The sequence below is a fragment of the Bubalus bubalis genome, chromosome 20 (assembly GCF_019923935.1).
Source record: "Bubalus bubalis isolate 160015118507 breed Murrah chromosome 20, NDDB_SH_1, whole genome shotgun sequence".
Classification (NCBI taxonomy): Eukaryota; Metazoa; Chordata; class Mammalia; order Artiodactyla; family Bovidae; genus Bubalus; species Bubalus bubalis.
The window spans coordinates 33,956,421-33,983,660 of NC_059176.1; positions in this window are offsets into that span (position 1 = coordinate 33,956,421).

Genomic DNA, 27,240 nt, shown 5'->3' on the forward strand with positions numbered 1-27,240 from the left:
CTGAAAGCTTTCCACTGTTTCTAAATCTGCTCCTGAGAATTACCATGGAGAACTTGCTAGCTATGTGAAACACTTGACCATTTTACTATGATGCTAAAAATCTAAAAGAAGCAAAGTGATTGCTGGAGGTCAGCATATAAGACAGTTTATTCCATCTTTGATCAAGTCAGTCTTTGCCGTTTCTGAACCTCAAGGTCAATAGGTAGTGTGGAAACTTAGGGACTCAATTGAGGCGGCAGCAAAGCCCAACAGTAGCTGACGTTTTGCTCCTGTATTCATTGTGGAGAAAAAGCAGGGACTTTTCTTTTCCTTAACATTTTTTTTTTTTTTTTAATTTTCACATAGTCTTACTGAGATTTTATTTTAAAATACTAAATAAATCACTGCAGCCAAAGAGAAACCCAGAGACACGGATAATGAAAGTCAAACTTGTTCTGACACTGCATCTTTTGCTTAGGGATCTCATATCACCTTTCTATATTCCTGGACAGTACAGAGGCACACGCTGAGCCTTTTGGCAGGACCCTTGTTACCTGAAGGGTAAGTAGGTCACTGCCTATTAACGGGGCTGGTTTGAAGGCGCTTGAAATCTCTCTGCCCCATGCCTGCCTGCAATTCTACCAGTAGATTTATTCTTTTGAATAAATCCTGTACTAAAATGCACAATAGCCTGGGGGGAGGAGAGAGGTGAGAGAAATTAATCCGTCACTAGTCTAATTGTGATTCCATTTTTTGGAGCTAATTTGGATTCCAGGCAGGGTGGAAAAGACTTTCTAGGCTAGCTGAGCAGGTCCAAATGGCAAGATTGGCTTGCCCAGGGGCAAGGGTACAGGGTAATCAGACAGCACTTCTCTCAGCCTCCCTCTGTCCTTTCCTTCCAACTCTCTTTCCAAATTTGTCTCTGACCCCAGAGGAAGGCAGTTTTTCCTCCATCTATTTGAGGCTAATCTCTTCACCTGTAGCACCCATCACTTCATCTTATCTGAGACCGTTCTTCATCACTCATTATCTTGCTTTCCTATAGATCCAATTTTGCTCTCTCCATTGATTCCTTCCATCAGTTTGCAAATTAGCATAGATGTTTCCTTTCTTAAAAGAAAAATCAAAACAAATGCCCAACTTTTCAAACAAGAAAGCAAAGCATACCAAACCCACAAATTTCAATTCCTTTTAACTTAGCCACTGTCCTACTTACCCTCGTAGGCAAGCTTTTTAAAGAGTCTCTAAGAATAAGACTCCTTACATTGCAAATTATCAAAGGAAAAAAAAAAAATCAATGTTCAGAACAAATAACAGTGTTTTGTTTTGTTTTTTAACACAACAAAAAATCTGGAGTTAGACTTTTACTGGTATTGGTCACTAATGCCATTAAGGATCATTTTACTATTCTGTCATCGTCAGCACGATGGCTTTTCATCCGTAGATTTTTCACTCATGGTGCCCATACAGCTGCAGCAGCATCAGGTATCGTAACTGAGCTCAGATGGAGGAAGTGAGGAAATGGGCAATGCTTTTCACTCTCTAGACTATCCCTCTCCCCACTACTACCATAGTTATTGTTATGTAAGAAATAAATATGTTTACCTTAGAAGACCCACAGCATATTTCCCGTTAGAGCTCATTGCCCTGGAAGGGTAATCCTTATTTTCAATGGAGATTCAGTGAATGGGTAGTGGTGTTTTAGCTTACCGTGTGGAGATATGCTGAGTGTGCTGTGCTAAATCACCTCAGTTGTGCCCGACTCTTTGTGATCCTATGGACCATAGCCTGCCAGGCTCCTTTGTCCACAGGATTCTCCAGGCCAGAATACTGGAGTGGGTTGCCGTTCCTTCCTCCAGGGGATCTTCCCGACCCAGAATGCTTCCCGACCCGCATTTTTAATCAAAATTTTTATTTGGATTAAATAATTTTTGTGATGATAAAATGCAGGAGGCTGACAAAAAATGTTTTATTTAAACTACACAGAAAAAAACATTTCTTACATGTCTTTTTCATTGCATTTTTAAAGGAAATCAGTTTCATAGGGATGTTGTATTTATAGAACATTAGGAGAGAGAGAGAGAACAGGGCAGAATTCAGACAATTGAATGCATACTTTCTGAAGCTACAGTCCTGATCCTCTTACATAATTCTCTTCAGTGTGTGGGATTTTCAAGTGTATTGAGGGCATGGTGGAAAAAAGATAATGTACCATTTCCAGTAACTGCCAAGTTTGGAGTTAGTATTAATTTCACTGTAAGGAAGCTATAATGTACCACAGAGAACAGTCCATTGGTACCAGGTAAATCACTAGGTCAATTGAAGCCAAGTAAAGAAATACTATGTGTGACTTAATGGTAGTGACAGAAGTGGTAAGGTATAATTCAGTTTGGGAAAGTTTTCCAAATTTATAGCTCACTTTACATGTTTCCCAGAATTCCAGATGTTCTGTGAATTTTTTTTTATAAGAATGTGAATGTGGTTGACTATTTTCAACACAGAAAAAAAAAATTATTATAGGCTCTTTTGAATATTATCTGACCTGGCAAAGAGCTAGTTGCTGAACATAATCCCAGCCCTAATGCTTTCCAGTAAATAACTTGTAGAAGGAGAACAACCCAAGTCCAATTTCTATTTATTTTATAAGTGATGGTTTAGTAACAGAGGAATTCTAGCTTTACAATCTCCTGTGCTATTCCTTCTATAGTCTTGTCCAGGTGCCAATTGCAAACATTCTTCAGATTTGGGGACTTTTTTTTTTTTGGTAGCCTTTTTTTTTTGAGAAATATAATTGGGGAAGTTAAATTCTCAAAACTCAACAAGGGTAAGAAAAAACAAAAGACAGTATTTTGTTTCACCCCCATGTCACAAGAAAAATAATTGTCCTGAAATAAACAAACAACAACAAAAAAAGCTACCTTGGGAAGTTCATATTTCCTTCTATATTGTTCCTGCTTAGGGAGTTGCTTCTCTCCTTAGATTCTTTTCTAATTTCTGCTGGCATTCAAGATGTCTCTTTCTCTCTGCCTCCAGGCCTCTCTGCTCCCCGAGGCTTTCCTTGTGCTTTTTCAAGTCTCTGTTGTTTCTCAGGCTCCTTTCCCCACATCTAATCCTGGAGAACCTTGATAGCCACTCACATGTCCCAGAGTTTGTGCAATTCATCTGTGCTGGGGAAGGAAGCTCTTTTTCATTTTACCTCCCTTATTTTATATCTGAGAGGCAGAAGCTGGAGAAGAGGAATAAGCAGGATTTCCAATCACAGTGTGTGTATGGGGGTGTTGTCCCTCAGTCGTGTCCATCTCTTTATGACCCCATGCACCGTAGCCCGCCAGGCTCATCTGTCCATGGGATTTCCCCGGCAAGAATACTGGAGTGGGTTGCCACTTTTTCCTCCAGGGGATCTTCCCCACTCAGGGATCAAACCTGTGTTCCCTACACCTCCTGCATTGGCAGGTGGATTCTTTACCACCGAGCCATCTGGGAAGCCTCCCAATCACAGTAACTGATGTCTGTTGTCTCACTGTGATCCAGGCTCCTCTAAGCGCATGGATGTAATAGTTCATTTAACTCACACAGCAGAACTACATTTATAAATGTAAAAATACTATACATTTATAGTATATTCCCAATGCACAGATGAGGAAACTGAGCCCAGAGACCTTGGGTAACTTGCTCAAGTCTAAGTTGTGTTGGAATTATGATTCAGGGCCAGGAAATGTGGTCTCAGAATCTGCTCTCTTAACAATGAGGCAACAGAATCCATATTTGATGTTATGACTTTATGAGCCAAAGCCCTAGCCTTCTTTGTGCTCACTGACTTTGCAGTCTTAAGCAGTTACTATTCACTACAAGTAAGACGAGATCACCAGACTGGAATCCTCAGTGGTGTGACATCACCTTGACTCTATGCAAAGGACCACATGTGCATCTGGAAGTAATACAGACTGTTACTACACAATGCAGTCTGATTGGCTTTGCTGGATTAAATAAATGAGTACAATTTGTACTTGGAACCAGCTCCCCTTTTTCTGATCCCTTGGCCTGAGCACTCGGGATAGTCTGTGTGCTTTTGTCTTATCTCACCCTGGTGATTGGGGGATGTGAAGGGCTGTCGCCCGTGGTATCACTGCGTTTCCAGGGCTTTCACAGGCTCCCAGTAGCAAGAGTCCAAGAACCCTTGCCCTCCTCTTCTGGTTTTGTCTCATCAGACAAATATGTTCACTGCTCTACTACTTCTGACCACCTAGGCCGTGATGAGTAGCATATTTCACCTTTGGACATAAACACGCAATATTTGTTCTGCTTTAGTGAGAGTACCTCCAAACCAGAATTTTAAAAGTTTTGCTTTGACGTTCAATGTCTGTTTGGGTTTATTTCACCAACTATTTTTCTTTTATGTTAATTGAGTTCTAAGTAAAATGGAATTGTGTTTTCAACGAAACAAAGACAATTTATTGGGACTGATGAATAGAAACCGTCCCATGTGTTCCATTCTGCATTTCCCAGGTGGATTTCCTAAAAAAAATACTGGTAAATGACTGGGCAATTGGATGGTGATGGTTGTGGTGTCTATAGGCTTTCAGATTTATGTACCCTGAACATTCTCATCAATCACGGAGTCAACTACCCCCAGGGCAAGTTGATGCATCACACAGTAGCTGGTTATTATCTCTGATCTTTAGATCATAATTATTCCAGAACAAATTAAAGAATACCTAGGAGCTCAGCCCTTCTCTGATGTTTATAGCTTCAGCATAAGAAAATCTCAGGGAAAAAAAAGTTAAATTTGATCTGAACCTAAGGGAAAGAGAAAAGCTTGTATTTCTAATTAAATTGCTGAGTTGGTTTCCAATCAATACACACCTGAAAAAGACTTGAAACAAAAGAAAATTAATATTTGCTTTGGTCTTGCTAGCTCCTTTTTCTTTCTTTCTTTTTTTTTTATGAGTTTAAAGCAAAGGGAAGAGTCTCATTTAGATGATACACAGTGTCAGGGATAATAATGAATTTGCCTGCAATCAGAAACGTCTCACCTATTGACTTAGTGGATGCAAAATTATACCTAGTTGTGTAGCAGTTCTTTCTGTATCACTCCGTGTAACTGAACACGAGTATGTTAAATTCTGTGTATATGTATATAGCCACAGGAAAGACCACAAATTAAAATGAGGAAGCAGGTCGTTCCCTATGGGTTTCTAAGAGGTGGAAAGATTAATTCCATAGACAGTACATCTGAAAATCAGTAGTGTTCAGAATATTTCTTTATGGGAAAAATATGAATATATTTTTCAGAAGATATCCTAAAATGTATAAAAGAAACTGCAGTTTCCTTGAAAATAAATGTTCGTTCTATGATTTTAACTCCTACCATTTTCCCCTTTGGGGCCACTTCTGGGCATCTTGTGTGAGTCAAGATGCTGAGACACACAGTTTCAGTTATTCTTGACATTCTGACTGCAACTGAATATTTCAAGTTCAGATGATGAAAAAGGTTTCTATATGGCAGGTTTACAACTGGGTACATATCAAAACTCCGGTTACACAGAAAAGAAGAGGCAGCATTGCTCTATCACAGTAGCGGGCCCATTCAAAGTGGTCTTAAAATGGGGTCTGCTTTTAGATTTTCAATGTATATTGTCTTGAGTATAAATGACAACTTCACTGGGGATTTGAGGAATGTACCTGCCAGTCTGAGGCCTCATTGAGAACATTTTGAAATTGACAGTTTTTTTCGTTGTTGTTTTTAGCTACCACTGATCTAGAATTCATGGCACCCCACTCCAGTACTCTTGCCTGGAAAATCCCATGGATGGAGGAGCCTGGTGGGCTACAGCCCATGGGGTCGCTGAGAGTCGGACACGACTGAGCGACTTCATTTTCATTTTTCAGTTTCATGCATTGGAGAAGGAAATGGCAACCCACTCCAGTGTTCTTGCCTCGAGAATCCCAGGGACGGCGGAGCCTGGTGGGCTGCCGTCTATGGGGTCGCACAGAGTCGGACACAACTGAAGTGACTTAGCAGCAGCAGCAGATCTAGAATTTATTTATTTTTCATTTATACATTGTGAAACTTCAAAAACAGAAGCATAGAGGGAATATTATGATGAACTCACCAGTACCTGCCACTCAGCTTTTCATTTTGCCAGTGGAATTGGATCTGGTATTGTCTGTCTTGTCTTACACTGGTTTAGAGAATACAGAAGTTCTTTGGACTCTCTCTTCCTATCAAATAGCCCTGAAAGAGGTGAAGTCATCACCACTGCTGAGTTCCTTCTTTGTAGCTATCCAGCTCTTGATGCAGGTCATCTTCTATCCTAATGCATTCATTTCCAGATGTTTCATTTTTCAGAGTACCTTTTTTTTTTCTTTTCTTTTTGGCACAACTCTTTTTTTGTCTCATGTCTATTTAGAGTTCACATGTGCATTGGGAGCCGTCATGAGGTCAGGTATGTCCCCGGACACAGCTAAGAAAACCAGGGCACCAGACATGTGCACAAGCTCCTTTCCAGAGATACCTGTGACATGGAGTGAGGCAGAGGGAGAGCTCGAAGATGGAAACTGCCAGGCTTAGTCTTTTGAGAGTATTTCAATAAGCTCCTTATGTATGTTAAACTAGATGCCTGCCCCTCAGGCTGAGGCTTTAAGAAAAGCAAATAGATCTCTTTCACAGAAAGATGGTGCTTTTCAGTTGGCTGCCTCTGTGCTGGGCCCTGGAGTGTAGCCAGGTGAGTTTCAGCGAGTCCTTTAAGAACCATTTCTCAGTTTATTGTGGCCTTCTGGGTCTTGTGATTGAAAAACACATTGGCTTTCCAAGCTAGATGCTTTGAGGGCTCATCTCTAAGGTGCAAGTCTTAAAAGCTGAGGTACCAGATTTAGGGTTTAAATCGCTTGCTCCTCAGGGGTTTTGAGTTCCATCCCTACCGTGGGTTGCTATGCAGAGGGTTGGATGTATAGCAAGATTGTGTCTCAGCCTCTCCTACTCATTTCGATGTGGGTTTTTTCTTATCTACATTATGTGCAGGAGTTGCTCAGCTAGCTTAGAGGTTTCTTTCAGAGGAAATTGTTCTGTGTGCAGCTGTAGACTTGGTGTATCTGTGGGAGGAGGTTAGTTTAGGATCCTCCCATGTTGCAAGCTCAAACCAAAAATCTCAAGTTTTCTTGTGTATCCTAAAGTCATTGCTAAGGGTTCCTTGTCATAGTAGAAGAAACCTTTCCAGATATCTATTTTCTTTCTGCCCAAAATGTTTTATGCTTCTCTCTTTCTACTTATAAGATCTGAGGTGTACCCAGTGACTTTGGAATAGCCCTTCATATACTGGAAAGTAGTTACACCCTACTCCTACTATCAAAACTACATTATAGAGTGCGAAATGGTAAAAGACATAAAAAGCAAGTTGAAAAACCAAAATTGGTGTGTGCATCCTGTGGATATGGATTCTCTCTACTCTGAAATGAGACCAGCTTTTAGACATCAATAATGTAAACAATGACTCACTCGAAGAGGGTTTGTCCATTTTCATAATGTTGCCTGCAGGCACAAAAAGGAGAAACAAATAAAAATATGTAACACTCATTCGTAAGCAAGAAAGACCAAGTCACAGGTCTTTCTTTTACAAGCATAGCAGGATGCAGTGCTCTGCTCTCTTGACCATGTAAACATCATCCCTTCAAAAGTGGTGATCATTTTTTCTCATCCCTTTTACTCCCCTTTCCCCACCTTATCCTCTCTCCAAGTGTGTTGGGGGTCCTTCAGTAATATTGCTTCAGAAGCATGTTAAGAGTAGCAAACAATACTAGCAAGATTAAGCTTCTCCCCTGCAAACTCCATTTATTATTAAATAATGCAAAGAAATAAGGCTATTAGATTTCCTGGCTTGAATTTAAGGACCACCAGCATAAAAGGGAAACTGAGTGTTGAACATATGGTATAGCAGCAGGCTGAAGCTGAGATACTGAGAATTGTCTTTGTTCAGGCTGATATAACAGAACACAATAGTCTCAGTGGCTTATAAACAGCAGACATTTATTTCTCACAGTTCTGGAGGCAGGAAATCTGATGTCAAGGTGCCAGCATGGTTAGGTTCTGAAAAGAACCCTCTTCTGGATTGCAGATGACCATTTTCTCATTGTGTTCTCACATGGTGGAGAGAGCAATCATCTCTTCAATGTCTTGTCTAATAAGGGCACTAATCCTATCCACAGGAGCTCCACCCTCATAACCTAATCACCTTACAAAGGCCTAACCTTCTAATATGATCTTATTGGGGATTAGGGTTTCAATATATAATTTTGGGAGGGGGGCACAAACATTCAATCCACAACAAGAAGAGAATCAAAGAGGGTGGCTGAACATCTGGAAAGGACTCTATAATGTTGGAAAGGTGATGTAAAGTGATGTTTCTGACCTCCTCTGGACTCAAGGGCATTCCCAGGTCTGTAATAATATGAGTTTACACAGTTTTTTTTGCAAAAGTTCCTAGTCAGAGTGACAAAATAACATAGAATATCACTGTCAACACTTGGATCTGGAGTCATAGCCAAATGTCACCGTTCTCCATTCTGCATTCTCAGATAGATCCTGTTTATTCATATGCTGATTTTGAGCTTCCTGCTGGCTCTAGCTGATACTTTTGTATCATTGTTTGAGATCCAGAAGGAACAGAGATAATTTATCCAAGACATATCTTTGCAGAATTATGTTAAACTTTTCTCAAAAATATAATAAATGCTCACTGATAAAAATGTAAAGAAATGAAAAAGAACATATATGACACAAAAATCACTCTAATTCCTACATTCAAAGGAATTCCTGTATTATTACCTCTTGCTAAAAATCTCGCTGTAGAATTGATGCTTTCTAATTGTGGTGTTGGAGAAGACTCTTGAGAGTCCCTTGGAGAGCAAGGAGATCCAACCAGTCAATCCTAAAGGAAATCAACCCTGTATATTCATTGGAAGGACTGATGCTCGAGCTGAAGTGCCAATACTTTGGCCACCTGATGCAAAGAGGCAACTCATTGGAAGAGACCCTGATGCTGGGAAAGATTGAGCAAAGGAAAAGTGGGGGATGGAGCAGAGGGTGAGATGTTACGTAGCATTACTGATGCAAAGGACATGAATTTGAGTGAACTCTGGCAGATAGTGGAAAACAGAAGAGCCTTGTAGTCCATAGGGTTGCAAGGAGTTGGACACAACTTAGCAACCGAAGAATAACAACAACAAAACCCTCAAAACGTGATAAATTTAAAAAGGAGTCATTTATTAATACTCCTGCTTTTACAAGTCAGCTGGGTAGCACTTCTGATGTGGACTGGGGACGGCTGATTTCAGCTGGGCTCCTTTTTGAATCTATCATTAGCTGATGGGGAAGCTGGGGGCACCTGGGAGCTTCCCAGTGTCTTGCTGGTCTAGGATGGCCTCAGCATGAATAACTTGTCCCTGTTCCACACAGTCTCCCATCTTTTAGGAGACTAACCCAGGTTTATTTTTCCTCCAGGCAGAAGTAGCATTCTGAGAGGGAAGGGAGAAATGTTTAAGTACCCTTGAGGCCTAAGCTGGTAGCTGGCACCATGTCAACTCAGTTGAATTCTACTGGATATCTAAGGGTAAGGAAATAACCTTTAATTCTTGGTGGTAGATGCTCCAAAGACACATTGCAAAGGAAAAAGTGGAACACTGAGACTCTTTCTACAATTAACCTACAACTCCTTGAAATTTATGTGTATACAGAGAGATAAGTAAGGTAAGTAGAGAAATATTTATATGAAGATACAGATAAACATAAAATTCAAATCTAAAACTAGTTATAAAAATTTATATACATGAAATATATGTATAAGTAACTATGCTTTTAAATATTAACATTACATAAATTATAATATATAAATGTATAATTATATAATGTCTAATATATATTATAATTATAATTGTTATAAATAATATATACATAATTTATATACTAAGATTATGGACCATAATATTCTGAATTTATTTCATGCTCTACCAGAGCTATTTTTTATTTTGTAAAATGTTTGAAAATATTATTCTAGTGGTGCAAAATACCTAATTGTATAAATAAGCTATAATATTTTAAACTATGTATGAGCCACTTTTATTTATTTCATTCAGTTTTTTCAAACTTTCATTCTATTTTAATTATACATTATGGTTAAAAAAAGGCAGTGAGCAATAAATTCTCTTCAAAATAAAATTAAATACTTTTGTAACATGATAAAACACAAAAGGCAATGATCACAAATAACTTAAAAATATAAAATATTCACTAAAGAATTCACAAGTAAACAAACGATAGTAAAATGCAAGCCATAGTAAATAGTTCCGGGAAAGAGGGAGGATGAATTGAAGATGTGGTTGTCTCCTTGTCTTGCACGAGAAAAGGCCTTACACAGTATCTTTGTATATGATTCTACTCTGAAGTACATTGCGTAGAGAAAGTCTCACATATAATGCCATACAGAGATGCAAAAATGCCGTAATGGGCTTATTTATAAAAATAACAAAGCTGGAAACATTCAAAACGCCTGTCAACAAGAGAAGAGAACAATACATTACGTACAGCAGCAAAAACTAATGAACTCCACTGTGGTTCGGAGCAGAGCTCTGACACCAGGCTGCCCAAGTTCATACGGAACGCCAGCTCTTAAAATCTGCCTGACTACCGGCCACATACTTAGCCACTCCTTATCACATTTTCCATTTTCCTCATCCCAAAGGTGAGAATAGTAATAGGATCTACCTCATTGTTTCTTGTAAACAATACTTGTAAATACATGTGAATTATTTATAATGGTCCCTCACACATAGCTCTCAAATGCTGCCTATCATTTCAGGAAGGGCTTTTTGTTTGCTTGTTTTGATTTTAGTTGTTTTTTTTTTCTTTTTTCCAGATGAGGAAGAAACATATTTTGTTATCACAAATCAAAAAATTGTTAGGTGATGTCATTTTTATCCATCTTGCCTTCAGATACAATTGTTCCCTCCTTGGAACTTTGTAGTTCCTTCTGCCTGGAATGCCTTTCACTTTATCCACCTAGTACTTCATATATTTTCTCAAATTTCGTGTTCTCAGTGAAGCTACACTGATTATGCTGTTCAGAATTGCAGACCCAATCTCCATCGCTGCTAGTTCTAATTTCCCCTACTCTGCTCAATTTTCATTCCCCATCTCATCTTCTAAAATACTGTATATTCCCTTTTTAGTTACCCTTAGTGTTTAGCACCTGTCCATTCTCTAGAATCCAAGCTCCTTATGGGCTGGGATTTTTATTTTGTTCAATGTGAATTCAGAAAACTAGAAGAGAGTCTGGCACATAATAGGCACTCAAATTTTTTGTTAAATGAGTAGATTTGAATTCTTACCTAAGAACTATCTGGTTGCAGTCTTGTGAAAGTCACACAAGTGTTTGAGCCCCAGTTTCCTTCTCTGTTTTTTAGAGATGAGAACACTTGTGTTGGAGGTTTGTTGTAATGATCCAAGGTGACACCTCGGAGGTAGTCCATACAGTTCTGACACATTTATGGGGAGCAGAAAAGGTAACATCCCCTCGCTGCCCTCCCCTTCTCTTTCCCTACATTATCATCATCCACAGTTTCCATTCAAATTACTGAGCTGGAGAAGGAAATGGCAACCCACTCCAGTATTCTTGCCTGGAGCATCCCGTGGACAGAGGAACCTGGTGGGCTCGCGAAGAGTCAGACACGACTGAGACTAACACTTTCGCTTTATAAATAATGTGCACTATAAAGTTAAAATCTCAAGCATGGATTAAGTGCTAGACGTACAGAGGAAGGCCATGTTATGGGTGAGGAGGGGGGAAGACAGGGAGAGTCCCAAGAGGAAATAGGAAAGATAAGAGTGGAAGGTCAGGGAGTGTGGAGAGCCTGCATTCAGGTTTTGGATTGCTGATGTCCAAATGGATGCCTTGCCAGTGCTTAGCTACTCTCAATTTACTTTCACGTATGAAAATTGGCGATAATAATATCTTCTTTTTGAGTTTGAATGGAGAATTAAATGTGGTAATTTTTGTAATAGCATCTGGACTGTGCTGTCCCACAGAACTTGAAAAAAGAGAGTTAGTTGAATCTGAGGAGGCACTCGGTTCTTACCTAGATGAGGAGAATTTCAACATTGAGAGAAGGTGGAAACAGAAGAAGGAAACAGAGAAATTTATAGATGCAATGAGATCCGAGACATAGATGGAGTCCATTTTGGTTCTATGAATTTTGCCTTTATATGCTTCTATAAGAATTCATGAGAATAAAAACATTTGTTTTAGCCAGACAAGGCTAAAGGTCTTCAATTTCATGTAAATGTCTGAAAGTATTCAGTGGACGGCGGCAAACCTTAAGAGCATTTTGAGCATGGAATTCATAAGGTGAGAACTCTGCTTTAATGAGACTGAGTAATATGACAGCAACTGTGCAGGGTCCGCTGAAAGAGAAGAGGCTCCAGGCAGTGAAACCAATCCCTACTGGGCGCCTGGCGCTTAACCAATATTTGCTGAATTAATTGAATATTAAAGCCTGTATTTGCATTTTGTTAGGTGCGCTATTCACCATTCTAATTGGTGTCTAGAGACATTATGCACGTGATAAAGCTTTGCTTACTCTTTCCATCTCTGATGCATGTAATGGGAATGAAGAAAATGGACATTTCCAGTGACTCTCAGATTGACATACTGTCTCCTCTTTGCCTCATTTGAAATGCAGTGATTGAAAGTCAAATTTAAAGGCTAGAGAAGATTGCATTAAGTCATTAAATAAAATGTCCCCTGAGGCCAAAGGTATGATGGGATGTAAATAGCCACTTGTCAGCAATATGGGATTAACCACCTTAAACCTTTTCTTTTTTTTTTTTTTCCTAACAAAATGATGGGTCTTGCAAAACGGAGCAGGCTTCTGGTTTGAAGTGATCTTTTGTTGACACTTGTGTGCCCTAGTGGAGCTGGCATCCCAATTTGTTGAGTGGGCGCTCAGCCAACTTGCGAATGGGCCTGAGCACAGGCAGCCGGTCTTTGTGACTGACGTGCATTGATTATGCAGGATGTCAGGATAGTAAAGTTGAAATGGCCGTCTGTCCTCGGCTTCTGTGCTGGCCATGGAAGGGATGGGCTGTCAGGAGTCCAGCTTTCAGCTCAATTAATTCCAAAAAATAAGAATTAGCTTCTGCAGTGAATTGCCGCAAATTAATATGCTTAGGAAATCAGAATCGGTAGTCCTCCAAAAGACAGAGCAGGCTCCTTCACTTTATGACTGTTTTTGTTAAAGCAAAGGACAGACTTTATAATTTACAAAAAGAAAAAAATCACCCCACCCCCACCCCCAGGTTTTGTTATTTTGCAATCTCTCTCCCTGCCATGGGTCTGGTTCTAAGCAATAGCTGAATTTTACTCATGTTTTCTAAGACAGCAAGGAAGTCCAGGGCACTGCCGTTTTTAAGTCTTCTGATTTTTTTGTGTGTGCTTGCTCTGATGAAAAGAAATAATCTAAAGGCACAGAATCAAAACTTCAGCTGTTGGCATATTAAGTCAAATGTTCCAGTTCTAAAGATTCTGGAAGTGGCTTTCTAAATTTTGGGTCTCTTCAGGTTCTTTCTAAAGAGCCCAATAGACGAATCTTATTTACCCATTCCAGAATGCATGTGATGATCTCTTGGGTTTGTATTGTATTGAACCGGCTCCATCAGACAGTAAACTGCTGAAGGGCATCGTCCCTTTTTCATGGACCTGCCTCTAGTCACTAACATTGTCTGGCATTTGCCAGGTGCTTGGTAAATATTTTTTAAATCAATGTACGCAACTCATTATGCAGGATCTGTTTGGAGGGGTTCAGGGGACTCAGAAGAAGGCAGCATGGGGAACAGAAATGCAATTCACTCAACTCCTATAAAGCACCAGGCAAGCGCTAGGTTCTTTATACATACCTAGGTATTCCGTACCCAGCTTTTAATGAACAGCTTAGATGTCACTGTCTTTACTCAGCAAATCTTCAAAATGATTCAGGTCTGGTTTACTTGTCCGTCCTATACGTCCCCACCTGTCAAGTCTATTCTAATTGCTTATATATAGGCTCTGCCTCCTCACAGGACTGCAAAACCCACGAGGGTGGGAACAGCATCTTCCTTGTTCACTACTGTAGCCTGAGGGCCTGCGATATCGCCTACTTCTTTAGTCTCTACAGTGGGTTGTTTGGTTTCGTCTTTACAAGCTTTCCATGATGGAAGCATTAAAATTCAGGCAAGAAAAGTGAGGTTCATAGTTTACATGACTTAAAGTCAAGAAGCTTATAAGTGGCAATTGTTCTTGCTGTTTAGTTACTAAGTTGTGTCCGACTCTTTTGTAACCCCATGGACTGCAGCCCCCCATGCTCCTCTGTCCATGGGATTTTCCAGACAAGAATACTGGAGTGGGTTGCCATTTCCTTCTCCAGGGGATTTTCCCGACCCCAGGATCAAACCTGCGTCTCTTGCATCTCCTGCATTGGCAGGAGGATGCCTTACCACTGAGCCATCTTGGAAGTCCTGTAAATGGCAGAGCCTGAATTGAATCCAGAGCTAGCCCCAGTCTACATTGTTTCAACTATTCAACACTGCTCTGCTACTTTATGACAGTAATGGTTCTGTGCCTAGAGCATGTGAAATGTTCATGCAAAGAGAAAAATGTTACTAGAGATGATGTGCTCAGGGAAGCCCACAGATCTGCCGCCTGAGATACAGAAGCTTGCAGTCTTATGTTGACCATTCTTAATATAGTAATGTTGCTCCCGTCCCTTGCAACTGCATCTCCTTAGCTTTATGTTTGTTTTCAATATTTCATTTATAAAAGTAAACTCAGTGCCTGGACATCTGGGTATATAGGCAAACAATAAGATATCATACATTTCAATTTCAACATGAGCCGGAGGGACTCTCTATCAAATCAGGCAAAAAGCCTGACTGGAAAGAAGGGATAAAATTTTATCAAGAGAATATATTAAAAAACAGATGGAATTGGGAAATAGGTACAAGAACAAATCATACACGTGGTACCTCTGCTGCCCCTAACTATATTGTTTAAGCGTATACTACAGATTCCTAAAGCCAATCTAAGGACAAAATAAAAGAAAAGTGGACAAACATCCTCAGGGTAACTTTAAGTTAGTCTGTTAAGTCTTTTCCTAGTGCTCCCTGTTGCATAGTCAGAGTCCTAGGAGACAAGAAACAAAGTTTCAGAATTTGTTTACTAGCCTAATAGGAAAAGAAGATAGAGAAATAGGGAGGGAGAAACAGAATGCCTTCAGGCTAATGTTACTCAGAGCTACTATCTTTACTAAGGTGGAAGAAAGGGTAACAAAAAAAGTTTAAATTTATGTCTTCTGCATATCAGCCATGACACTTTTTGAAAAACCTTCAAAGATATTTCAAAGGTCTCCATTTGTTATCATCTTGGAATAAACATGGCTGAAAAACAAACTGTGCTTTCAGAATTTGTCCTGATAATGCACAAGACGAGGGGTCCAGGTTGATAAGAGTTCTTTTCTTTAATATACTGTAAAGCACATTTATTTTTTAAACCTCTGCCTTGTACATTACTATGACTTGAGAAGAAATTTGAGATTATTTAGCCCAACATTTCACTTCAAAGATCAAAGGTTTAAACATTTGACAACATTAAGCAACTCTTCCCGCCATGCCCTGCTATCCTGGATCCCTAAAAGAAGTTCTAGATTTAGTGTTGGTTTTATGGCAGAGATACCACCTTTACCTGACTGGTAGTTCTCCCCAGAGGGTCGAAGTTCACAAGACGTTGGTCAGCCTTGGGTTATGTCAGTCCCAGTTTTCTTGACCTCTTAAACCAAGTTGAGGTGGTATTACTTGGGCAATACTATAGAGTTCCATGCCCCAGTTTATAATATTAAGTATCTATTTCTCTGCTTCTCAGGTGGCTCAGTGATAAAGAATTCACCTGCCAAGCAGGAGAATTGGATTCGATCCCTGGGTTGGGGAGATCCCTTGAAGAAGGAAATGGCAACCCACTCCAGTAATGTTGCCTGGAGAATTCCATGGCCAGAGGAGCCTGGAGGGGTTACAGTCCACAGAGTCATAAAAGAGTCAGACATGACTGAGTGACTAAACAGCAACAAAATCTATTTCTCTGTCTACAATAATTACTGGGGCATAGTAGGAATAGGCACAAGAAGGCACATATAGGAAAAGAGGAATATAAAAATACATAGTTTTTATTACATTCATGTAAAATAGGGGCATGGGTAGGGGCATATGGGAATTCTCTGTACTAGCTTTTCAATTTTTTGTAAATCAAGCTAAAAAAATAAAGTATATTTTGTAAACAAATAAGTAAGTAAATAAGTAGTAAAGGCTGTAATCTGCAGGGTTTTTGCTGCCTGAATTTTCCCTGGTCCCTTAAATGTTTTATTCTAGGTCCAAAGCTGCTTAGCTAACTGAAATCCCAAGTTGATACCTACAGGTAGAAAAAAACCTGTTAGTTCTCTTGTAGACTAAATAGAAACCTCAATCCCTAGTGCTTAGAGCTACCTTTAGGTAATATTCTGCAAAAAAGAAAAGGAAAGAAACTAACAACAAAAAATGGTAGGGTCTTGTTTGAGTAACATGGTCTCTGAATATTTTTACCTTAAATCTTGTAGGGTAGCATAGATTTCCTGAGGCCAGCATTTATAGTGATTCTTTTACTCTCTGAGGCTTCCAAGTAGGATGAATTTTATGTGCAATTATGGAGAAGAAAATTATATTTATATAGGGATCACGCTTTGTTGTTATCTTCATGATTATGAACCAAAAAAACTAAAATTTGTTTGCATCCTAACCAGAAATAAATAAATAAAGCTACTAAGAACAGGGAGTATGATTTAGGAGGAGAATGACAAAAAAATTGTTGTTGTGTTATTTTATGTTCAGAAAATGAATACATCGCTGCTTAACGTTATGGAGCAATATAAACCAGCTTCGGCTATTTCTCTTGAGGAAAGCGATGAACTGGTTGAAAGTAAAAAGGATGCAAAATAAATAGCACAGCTAACTGACATGCCGTCCCCTCAGTCGTGTGTCTGTGCATTATGTGCATCAGAGATGTTTTATTTTGTTAGTATGTACCAATACATTATTCAGAAATATTATGAGCTCATATTCAGAACTATACTTCTAAAAGAAATCTGCACTGAGAGCAAGAACCCATAGCATATTAAATTTATAGGATGTGGAGAAGTTAATAAATCATTTTTTATTAAGGCTAGATTTCCCCCTTTTCTTTGACACAGTGATATATGCATGCAACTAAATATTGTAAACCCAATATTTGGGTGCATGTGGATGAAAGTAAAAATATTCAGCTATTAATAAAAATTATTTCCTAAGGCATATATATTCATGTGGGGGATTAGTTCAGTCTGAGCTCTATTCTTTTAAAAAGAACATTAAAAGGCAAAGTCCTTGCTGCTCAAGTCACCTTCCTCCAGCTCCCTACTTTGCCTCTCTCAGCTGGAAAACCACCTCAATTCTCTCCTCTATTTGGGATGACAAGACCTCCTGATCCTGTGACTTAAATGAAAAGCTGAAAAGGTTCTTATTTCCTCTCGTACAGAGTCAGCCATTTTGAACACATTTGTATTCACAGTGCTGTTCGCAGTCAGACCAGACTGCATTCCACACGCCGCGTCTCTGATGCTGGCATCAGGAACTGGCCGTGCAGCCGGTCCTGGCGCAGCTGAGTTACCTTCACATCCATCTCTCCCGCAATCTGTAGCCGGAGGACACGCCTGGGGACCTGGGCACTGCGCTTTGTGCAGGCTCTCCCCCTTGCGTTTCCTTACAGATGTGAGCAAAGGAGAATGCAAAATGGGGCATTTTGACTACATTAATAAATGCAGGCATGAATGTTGTGAGTGGTACATAGTAAGTGAAAAACAACCAAAATCAGCCTTGGCGAATTATGTAAGGGATGTGGGTAAATCTCCTTCCTCCCTCTCTTCCCAAATTCTACTTTCTCTCTGTGTTCTTAAGAAAGGCATTTGAATTCAGGTTCCCTGTATAGCATGGTGATTGCCCACATATAATCTAATTTTTTACCACATAAATATAGTTTTCCAAGAGTGCGTGCATGTACGTGTTTGCATAAAATGACTCATAAACTACTGAAAGTCCCAGGAGAAGTGGAAGCGAGTATATAGGCATCCTCCAAAGGCAAAATGATTCTGATGCTATTTACAGTGCCGAGACCTTTTAATAGATTATAGACTGTAGGTTATATTTTTCTTAGGGAAGGATGTTAGGGGTTGAAATACTACTCTCCTGCAGCATTATTGTGAAGTTATGAACCTCTGAGAGAGGTGGTATGAAGTGATGCTTAAAAGAACACACTTGTGAACCACACTGTCTGCTTGAACTGTAGCTATACCACACCCCAGTTTTACGGCACCAGCAAAATTTCATAACCTTCCTGTGTTGAAGTTTCCTGTCCTGTAAGATGGGAATCTTAACAGTCCCTAATTCATAGAACCACTCTGAGTTCTCCTGAACTCCAGAAGGAGTTAAATGAATTTCAATGAGTAACCTGCTTAGAACAGTGTCAGCCTCATAGTAAGGACTGAATAAGCAATGGTGACTGTTACTCCTTTTGGGGACAGAAAAATGGTCTGATTCACCTCAGCCTCTACCCTCACAGTAATAGATCTCAGCATCACCATTTCACCATCTAGGGAAAAATAGTGGTAAGTTTATCCCAGATTCTTGGGAATATGCAGATGTAACCATGTGGTCCTTGTCTTCAAGGAAATTAGAATATGATGGAAAATAAGGTTTCCAGATACTAATATGACAAATGTATATCCTCCCCAAACCAGGTAAATATTGAAGTAGGAATAAATATCTCATAAATCACTCTGGGAAAATGGCACCAGAGCTTTAAAATTATGAAAGTCAAAGCAGAAAATTACCTAACTGTGAATGAGTATCAGTATCTGCATGACTTGTTTTAAGATCTTTCTTATTTTGCAATAATCCTTCTTCATTCTACTGTAGAAAACACTGTTTCCCTTAATAGGCGTTAAACCAACCACTAATTCCTCCGGTTTCCTGATCAATAGCAAAGTGAGTGCATATGTACATATTTTTTCATGTTGGTTAAAACTCTGTGGACAGATAAGTTATTTCCCCTCTGATGCTGTTTTTATATTCAGGTCTTCTAGGTATCATAAGAAACAAAATTAAGAGTAATATATGTTCATTTTAAAAATAAGCCAAACTAAGCTATAAAATTTTAGATGCCTTTGAGTGTACCTCAAAGAATGTGACATCAGCAGTTATATAATTTTATTGCTGATGTTAAGTCTGTGACAAACTCTCAGCTACAGTTTGCTCTGGATGTCGGAAAATGAACCTTATGAATTTTAATGCCTTTTACTTTTGACATTGATTTATGTTTTGTACAGCTGTACTTTTCTATACACTGATATAAATAAACAGCATCCTTAATAGAACATTTGGAAAATGCCTTGTTCTAAAGTGTTACTTTTTAAACATCAGCTGGAGGTTGTTTAAGTAATAATATTCAAAGTGTGTACACTAATCACAACAATTTGAAGTGATATAAAGATGTCTATAAATGTTTCTGTGTTTGTTTTACAGATTCAAACTTTTAGGTATGAAAACAGTGTTCAAATAAAGCTGCTAGAGGTGCTTTCTAACACTGCCAAAAACAAAGATGACATGATGATAATCTAATAGACTTAGAGCCAGCAGCTGACAGTGAGTCATTTAGATAGGAGGCATTTGTGCTCATTCAAGGGCAAAGCTTGGCCTCTAAGATGGGGGAATAGAGGACACAGAAAGGGATATTTTTCTGTACACTTTCTGTTTATGATTTATGCATCATTAGATGGCATCTTAATGAATTTGACTTTATTCACATAACAGGCATTTGAAAATAAGTTTTATGGAAGTTGTAAGGCACCCAGAAAGCACAAACTTGCTCTCTTCACTACTTCATGTACTCAGTTGCTTCAGTCGTGTCCCACTCTTTGCAACGTTATGGACTGTAGCCTGCAACCTATGGACTGTCCTTGAGATTTTCCAGCAAGAATACTGGAGTGGGTCATCATTTCTTACTCCAAGGGATCTTCTCCACCTAGGGATCGAAACTGAATCTCTTATATCTCCCACATTGGCAGGTGGGTTCTTTACCACTAATGCTACCTGAAAAGCCCGATGTAATTGTTACCATAAACCAACTTTTAAATGAACTTAATCTTACCTTCTCTTAATTGTAGGTGATGACCTCAAAGGCAAGGGAAAGTCTCCCTCATAAAGAGATTTTGGTTCACATAGCCCCCAAATCTGTTGTTTACAAGTCTCAATGATCAAAGAATTGTTTACAGAAATGAAACTGTCTATGTGTTATCATGAACGATCCATATACTTAGCAGGTATGATTTCACTCCTCAAAATGCAGTTAAAAGAACTATCCTGTTCATTTACTGAGTCAGTTAATATGCTCTGTGTCATCACACACCCAGCTACCAGGAAATAAAAATGCCGATCATTTTTAAGGGAAACTTTTCACTCTTGTTAGGGTAATATAAGAACCGCAGTGGTCTCTAGAATATTTCGAGAAAGTCTTGAGGGTTCAGCTGGCACTGATCACTAAAGATATTACCCAGTCTTTATGTTCCATGCACTGTTTTGTTTTTCCATGCACTGTAAACTCTTCCAATGAAATAGAAGACATGTCATATGCAGTTGAATTGTGACTCCCCAAATAATCTTTCCCTAGGTTAGTTTTCTGTGAAATGGTGGACATTGTATGTTAGTCACTCAGTCGTGTCCGACTCTTTGTGACCCCATGGACTATAGCCCTCCAGGCTCCTCTGTCCATGGAATTCTCCAGGCAGGAATACTGGAGTGGGTAGCCATTCCTTTCTCCAGGGCATCTTCCTGACCCAGGGATCGAACCCAGCTCTCCTGCATTGCAGGCAGATTCTTTACTATCTGAGCTACCAGGGAAGTCCTATGGACACTGTGTACATGCTTACAAAATATTTTGTGTGGTTTCTTAGCAGCAAAGAACTAAGGAATTGACAAGAGCACTGCTAGCCCATATGGCAATTGAGGGAAAGATTTCCTGCCCTAAGACATTTCAGCTTCTTCTGCTGTAAATTGTCTCCAAAGCAAATGGTGCCCCCTAATTGAAAACAATTGTACAACTGCATATGGCATCTTGGTAGAGCTTGGAGATTTCTTTCTAACTTTGTTTTTCTCAATACTACAGATGTTCAAATTATGGAGCTGAAAGAGGTTTTATGATAATTTGACAGTTAGGAAAACTGAAACACCATAGTAAGAGGAGTAATCAAATCAGTTGGTGAAAGATATGGAATTAAGACCCATATCTCCTTACTCTTCATTGTCATATTTTTCCATTTTGACAAAAGTCTAAAAAACAAATATAGGCTTAAAAAATCCTAAACAAAACAAAAGTTATAAACATGATTATTAGAAAGTTAACTTCATTTTCCAAAGATTCATTCCATTAAAAGTAACAAAAACAAGTTCCCTATGTTATTTTAAAATACAGCTATTTTTCCAAAAGCATATGTACATGAACTTATAGGAATGTGTTTTGTTTGGAGCAGAATGTTCTTAGGTAAGTAGTGGTATAAGGTTTGTAATGATGTATGGTACAGAAGATGCTAAAAGCCATGGCAACTTTTCTTAAGGGATTCCCTCCATAGAGTTACTGAAGAGTGGAGAGAAGTTAGCCACACCCACTTGCTAGGATTAGGAAAAGTGTTTTCAATGACCTGCATAATTTAAAAAATAGTCAGTGTTCATCATGAAACTGCAGTATCATTAAGATGGTGTTTGTCTTCTGCTTAACACCGCCAGTTTATCTTCTCCCTCAGTTTTTCCTCTCTGGGGTTTTCCTTTTAGTTGTTGGTGGGACCAAAGCAGGTTCAATGTCACAGCGCTCTGAAGTACCTAATGATGCTTATGGAATCAGCAATACGATGAACGAAGAACAAATGACATCGCTCTAGGTGTAAACATCCTCTTTTGTCTTTTACATATGTTTGCTTTGGATGAAAAACAGTGAAGACTCTCTGGGTTTAGAGACTTAATAACATCTTCTTTCAATAGAGGGTGATTCTTCCAAGGGCAGAACAAATTACATAGATCTATTACATTTTTACTCAGTCCATCTACACTCTATTTCATGCGTTGCAAAATAGAGTATTTTATTCTCCATTAAAGTCTTTAACATTTTTTTTTAACTACTTTACTTTTTATACCTTAAAGAGTCATTTGGGCTATGCAGACTGGTGTTTTGAAGAGATTTTATATTTTGAATTGTTTCTATGCTTGGTATGCTGGATAGTAAAGACAAGAACAAGGAAAGTGTATATATACACACACACATACATACATATACATATTAATATATAGCATATATTATTAAGAACAGCTTCTTCCCACCCCTCCCCTATCTGACCTCTCATTTCTATATTTCACATGCATTTTCCTCTTTCTTAAATCAATCTTCTTTCATCTCCCATTTACCAACCAGGTCACAGAAAAGAACAAAATCACCTAACAGGCCTCAGCATCTAGTTATTATTCAAACAGGAACATTTATAATATCTAACTAGAAAAATGAGGTAAACAAAATGTAAGTACAGTACATTGCCTCAATTTTATATGATGAAATGGGAACAATAAAGCTTATAAGATAATAAAAGTAGCATAATAAACATCATTATGCAGCTAACGGGATGGGAATTAAGGGTGGTAGATTGCTTGCTCTAGGCCTGATGACATTCTTCTTAGCCACCTTGCATTACAAGGAAAATAGAACATTGAAATTACTATTTACTGGCCACAGGATGCTAAGTGCAGGCCCCAGACTTTTTTACTTACTAAGTAATCCAAGACATCATTCAAGAGCTGTGAGGTTTGTTTGTTTAGGAGATACTTTATTCTTCTCTTGAAAATCATGAGAATAAGACAATTGGAATATATTCCTCCACCCTCTCCTTCCCTAATATATCTTCTTTCTTTCTTTTGACTGACATCAACCTTGAACTAGTTGCCATTTATGATGATTTTTTCCCTAATACAAAATTTCCATTGAATTTGGCAACATTAAACCCTAAGCACTTCTTTCTCAAATCTCTGATCTTCCCAGTGGTCTTTCCTTCCTTAGCCTAGTGTCAGGTAAGGGAACAGAATTTCTTGGTTACCTGTCTGGGGAATTTTCTCACAAATTGTCCCATGAGCAGTTTAACCATGTGAACCAAACAGTCTAGTCACAAAATCAGGCACTAATGTGTTCCTCCTATGTCTTAATTTGATTATCTGGATTAACTGATCTCTATTGAGAGATTTTCCACCCCTTTAATGATAAGAACAGTTTTCTCCTGGGAGTTTTCAAGAATGGGGTGGGCTGTCTCTCATTATAGCTGCCAAATCACTCTGAGTGGTGAAAATGAACTGATATTTCAATTCAGTTCAGTCAAAACAGCAACTCTACTTTCTGTGACACATTCTGAGAGCACACAGGAAAGAAGCACTGAATCTAACTGCTGACATGCTTGAAGTGCAGTGTGATTTCCTCCAGCCTTAAGACATGAGCCAATGATGTATTTTTATGAATAATTTTGTTTATTTTAAAAACCTGCTTCCAAAGAGGGTTCTTCAAATATATGACATGAGCTAGCATATCCCCTCCAAGCCTTTTTCTTGCTTGCCCAGGTTAAGATATGATCAACTGTTTTTGTGTGTATGATATGGTTTCCACTGACTTGATTGACATGAATTTGAGCAAACTTCAGGAGATAGTGGAGGATAGAGGAGCCTGGTGTGCTACAGTCCATGGGATTGAAAATGGTCAAACACAACTTAGCAACTGAACAATAACCTCAAGTGTAGGAACTCATTGGACATTATGGAGCATATGTTCAGCTCATCGAAAAGCCTTTGCATATGAACTGCTTTCAATCCAGGTATTATACTTTTTTAGATTATTTTAGCAACATGGTTATTTGTAAACATAGGATTTTTAAATTACTGGTTATTTTCATTGAGATTTAAACTCAGAATTCTAGCTAAAAGAGACTTTTAAAAATTTTCATTACTTCATTCAGCATTAGCTCTCCCTATCAACTTTAGAATATATGTAAATGTCATGAACATGATTTCCATGTCTTTGTCTGAATTATTCACTGAATATTAAACATTGATACAAATATTGAACTGAACATGAAAAAAAACAGGAGTCTAGGGGATATTACTATAGAGGATCCCTCTAGAATGGTGTTTTTTAGTGTTAGTTATTACACAGACTGGAGAAGGAAATGGTAACCCACTCCAGTATCCTTGCCTGGAGAATCCCATGGATGGAGAAGCCTGATAGGCTACAGTCCATGGGGTCGCAAAGAGTCGGACACGACTGAGCGACTTCACTTCACTATTACACAAACTATTTTTTAAGGAGAAAAATTGTTTATCCTCAGTGTTGACTTAGGTTTTTATAATTATTAATGAAATATATGCAAAATGGATCACAAAAAAGCTGAGCACTGAAGAACTGACGCTTTCAAATTGTGGTGCTGGAGAAGACTCTTGAGAGTCCCTTGGACTGCAAAGAGATCAAACCAGTCAATCTTGAAGGAAATCAACCCTGAACATTCATTGGAAGGACTTACGCTGAAGCTGAAGCTCCAATACCTTGGCCAACTGATGCAAAGAGCTGACTCATTGGAAAAGACCCTGATACTGGGAAAGACTGTAGGCAAAAGAAGAGGGTGGGAGAAGATGAGATGGTTGGATGGCATCATTGACTTAATGGACATGACCTTGAGCAAACTCTGGGAGATGGTGAAAGACTGGGAAGCCTGGTGTGCTGCTCCATTGTTTGCCTCTCAGCAGGGGAACTGGATGTTTGAGAAACAAAAGTAGGAGGCTGACTTCATTTCAAGTTTCGAGCCAAATGAATATTTTATCCAACACAAAATCCATAAATGCATGCATTTTTAAAAGGGTTCCCTCTGCCCTTTACCTAGAAGTTCTTAAAAATGACTTGGCAGGGAGTTAATACAAAAGACTTGGCAGGGGGATCTGGAGATTTCCATCAAGGCCTTTGGAATAGAAAAGGTCTGATTTTCATGTCATGAACTCATAAAAGAAAACCCCCAGTTACTCCCCATAAGCCTCTGATGTCCCTGGTCTCAAGGAGCTTATGGTCTTATGGGAAGAAGTTCAGTTCAGTTGCTCAGTCGTATCCAACTCTTTGCGACCCCATGGACGGCAGGCCTCCCTGTCCATCACCAACTCCCGGAGTTCACTCAAACTCATGTCTACTGAGTCGGTGATGCCATGCAACCATCTCATCATCTGTCATCCCCTTCTCCTCCTGCCTTCAATCTTTCCCAGCATCAGGGTCTTTTCAAATGAGTCAATTCTTCACATCAGGTGGCCAAAGTATTGGAGTTTCAGCTTCAGCATCAAGTCCTTCCAATGAATATTCAGGACTAATTTCCTTCAAAATGGACTGGTTTGATCTCCTTGCTGTCCAAGAGACTCTCAAGAGTCTTCTCCAACACCACAGTTCAAAAGCATCAATTCTTTGGCACTCAGCTTTCTTTATAGTCCAACTCTCACATCCATACACGACTACTGGAAAAACCATAGCTTTCACTAAACGGACCTTTGTTGGCAAAGTACTGTCTCTGCTTCTTAATGAGCTGTCTAGGTTGGTCATAACTTTTCTTCCAAGGAGTAAGCATCTTTTAACTTCATGGCTGCAATCACCATCTGCAGTGATTTTGGAGCACCAAAAATAAAGTCTGTCATTGTTTCCACTGTTTCCCATCTATTTGCCATGAAGTGATGGGACCAGATGCTATGATCTTAGTTTTCTGAATGTTGAGCTTTAAGCCAACTTTTTCACTCTCCTCTTTCACTTTCATCAAGAGGCTCTTTAGTTCTTGTTTGCTTTCTGTGATAAGGGTGATGTCATCTACATACCTGAGGTTATTGATATTTCTCCCAGCAATCTTGAGTCCAGATTGTGCTTTATCCAGTCCAGCATTTCTCATGATGTACTCTGCATGTAAGTTAAATAAGCAGGGTGACAATATACAGCCTTGACATACTCCTTTTCCAATTTGGAACCAGTATGTTGTTCCATGTCCAGTTCTAACTGTTGCTTCCTGACCTGCATATAGGCTTCTCAAGAGGCAGGTCAGGTGGTCTGGTATTCCCATCTCTTTCAGGATTTTCCACAGTTTGTTGTGGTCCACACAGTCAAAAGGCTTTGGCATAGTCAATAAAGCAGAAATAGATGTTTTTCTGGAACTCTCTTGCTTTTTCAACATCCAATGGGCATTGGCAATTTGGTCTCTGGTTCCTCTGCCTTTCCTAAATCTAACTTGAACATCTGGAAGTTCACAGCTTGTGTACTGTTGAAGCCTGGCTTGGAGAACTTTGAGAGCATTGCTTTGCTAGCGTGTGAGATGAGTGCAATTTTGTGGTAGTTTGAGTGTTTTGGGCATTGCCTTTCTTTGAGATTGGAATGAAAACGGACCTTTTCCAGTCCTGTGGCCACTGCTGAGTTTTCCAAATTTTCTGGTATATTGAGTGCAGCACTTTCATAGCATCATCTTCATGTCCAAGGATTTGAAATAGCTCAACTGGAATTCTATCACTTCCACTATCTTTGTTCGTAGTGATGCTTCCTAAGGCCCACTTGACTTCACATTCCAGGATGTCTGGCTCTGGGTGAGTGATCACACCATCGTGATTATCTGAATCATGAAGGTGTTTTTTGTATAGTTCTTCTGTGTATTCTTCCCACCTCTTTTTAATACCTTCTGCTTCTGTTAGGTCCATACCATGTCCAAGGGCAAAGAAGAATCCCTAGCAAGACAGTAGGAGGGGTGAAACTGTGTTTAGAATCAAACCCCATACACACCAGAGACACTCAGAGGGCTCAAACATACCTTGTGCACACCAGGATCCAGAGACCCCACATAGTCTGAGCAAGAACTGTGTTTGGGTGTCTCCTGAGAAGGTATGGGTTAACAGTGGACTGCTGTGGGGGAAGGGACTCTGGGTGCAGTAGACCTGGGTATGGCATAATCCCTCTTGGAGGAGGTCACCATTAACCCCACCACAGAGCTGCCAGAACTTATACAGGACTGGGAAACAGACCCTTGGAGGGCACAAAGGGAAACTTG